General features: G+C 28.8%; 1 protein-coding gene across 4 annotated transcripts in view; it reads right to left on the bottom strand.

Moving 5' to 3' along the window:
- LOC106790480 (long-chain-fatty-acid--CoA ligase 4) overlaps positions 1-2,425 on the bottom strand; it is a 14,166-nt gene that overhangs the window by 9,450 nt on the left and 2,291 nt on the right. The gene's annotated exons all lie outside the window — the stretch shown is intronic.

The following is a 2,425-nucleotide window of genomic DNA, read 5'->3' as shown; positions in this document are numbered from 1 at the left end:
GTGATAGAAGTAAATGACAATTATAAAAAATATTATATATATATTTGTACACACAAAATACAATTAAAATATTAATAATATTCATATCGAATGGAAATTAATGAAAAATAGAAAAGATAGGAATCTTTATCCTAGAATAATGATTAAACAGGAAAACGAGATGATTGAAAATTTTCCACTAACGGGGAAATAAAATGAATAAGACAATTTTTGTTCGATAGAGAAAAAAGAAACAAAAGGTATAATGAAAGAGAGAAAGAGACGTCATCAATAATGTCACGCGAGAGGAAGGGCGTACGATATATACCGGAAGAGAGTAGACGGTTCGTGATCTATGAGGGGAAGGATTTCGCGTTACGTCGCACTGTTATTGAACAACCTCCTACGCGAATCATGATGAGAATATACCAGCTGAGATCAACTAACTGATCCCCCATTTATTCCTACTTTTTTTTTTCTTCCCCTTTCAAATAGAAACCTGTTCCCAAAATTTTACGACATTTCTTCTCTCTCCCTCTCTTCCGTTATTCTTTTTTTTTCTTTTTTTTTTCTTTTTTTTTTTCTTAATGCATAAAAATAAATGAAAGTGGAATAATTATATAGAGGGAGAGGGAAAATGATTTAATCCCCCGTTCACGAATAAATGTGCTATTTAAGTTAAAAATTATTCCTTTTTATACGTTCTGATATTTGTAACAATTTTTCTAGACTGAAATAAAATAATTTATGATCATCTCTTTCATTCAACACACCTCCCGCCGACGTGTGCTTTTTTATTATTTCAATCTTTAAAAAAATACTCTTTTTTAATTACTGATACTATTTTAAGAAAAAAAAATTCGACCGTAAAACTGCAAGGAAATAAATATTATTAAATGGTTATAAAATCGATATATTATCGATACATAGGTCGTATCAATATTAATTTCGAATAATGAATAAATAATGAATACATTTAGTGGCACATATATGCATAAATATGAATGACTTTAATCGTTAGTAATAAGAACTGCATGAATAATAAAAAAAAAGAAAAGAATAACATGCATAACCGGTACGATCCAACGCGACAAGTATTTGTTCAGTTTGTTGACCGACACTAAGCGTTCACGTTTCATAGGTTAAATATCGCTTCTGCAACAAATATCAATGTCTTATTGCAATAAAAGGAACTCAAAGAACAATCGATCGTTCGAATTTAAGAAAATAAAAGTACTCTGATTTTTCTCTCTAACTCCCTCTCTTTCTCTCTCTCTCTCTCTCATTCTCTCTCTTTCTCATTCTCTCTTTTAAATCTAGGACGTGTCAACGATCGATTACAAACTTCGCTACGCCGAGTAAATTTGTACAAAAGATACATCCAACAAGAGAATATAAACTATACCACACAACGTGTGATTATACAAAACCAGATGAGAAACACAAGAAACTTCCATTGTTATAATTGTGAAAAAAATCACGAATAAAGGTAAGTAAATTATAAACCAAAGGAAACTCGTTTTTCAAAACTTCCGATTGCAACCGAGTACGATGACCAATGTAATTATTAAAAAATCGATAAGAATGGATAAGAAACAAATGGAAAAAAAAAGTTTGAAATAGATGTAAATGAAAAAGTATTCGGTTTATATCAAACAAAATTCGTACCCCGATTAATAAATACTTTATGATTATTTTAACAGATATTTGTCGTTTATTAATTAAAAATAAATAAAAGTATTATCTTTGGGAATGATTTGTTCTTTTTTTTATTCTGATATTTATATTATACCTAATTGCATAATACAACTACAATTTTCTTTAAGACTCAAGATACAAAAATCAAACTATATTTTCCGAATAAGAACGAAGAGGAGTCGTGTTAGTAATACAACAAGAAAGAAGACAGGTGAATGAAAATAGAAAAGGAAGAGTGTATGTGTTGTATATCTAAAAAGAGATAAAAAGAGAAGAAATAGGGAGGATACTATTAATCGAGATCGTATTGAATCGCGTGAGACCAAACAACGTGAGAATAAAATACTCCACGTGACGAAAAGGGCGTTCATTGGCTTGATCACAGCCGCGAAGAAATTGCAGGAAACCGAATGCAATCGTTTTTAATGTTTTTTTTTTTCTTTTTATTTTTTTAACTATATCATTACTTAAAAACCTTGACGAATAACCACACAAAGGAGCGTCGATATTTCAAACTCAAATGCCAATTATCGATAAAATGTATACTTATGTTAGTTATTATATTTAGATTATTTTAAAATAAATATATATTCGATTTTGTTCATATATATGATTCTCCTACTAATAAATACATGCGCGCGCATATATAAAATTAAAAATTAATCGAAAAGTACGGAAAAATATTTATAGAGATACCTCTGTATAAATAAATAAATGAATGAATAAATAAATAAATAAAAAATATATA

The sequence above is a fragment of the Polistes canadensis genome, unplaced genomic scaffold, assembly GCF_001313835.1.
Source record: "Polistes canadensis isolate GaletaPanama2010 unplaced genomic scaffold, ASM131383v1 scaffold_241, whole genome shotgun sequence".
Classification (NCBI taxonomy): Eukaryota; Metazoa; Arthropoda; class Insecta; order Hymenoptera; family Vespidae; genus Polistes; species Polistes canadensis.
The sequence above is the reverse complement of the archived record's forward strand: the minus strand, read 5'-3'. Positions and strand labels throughout refer to the sequence as shown.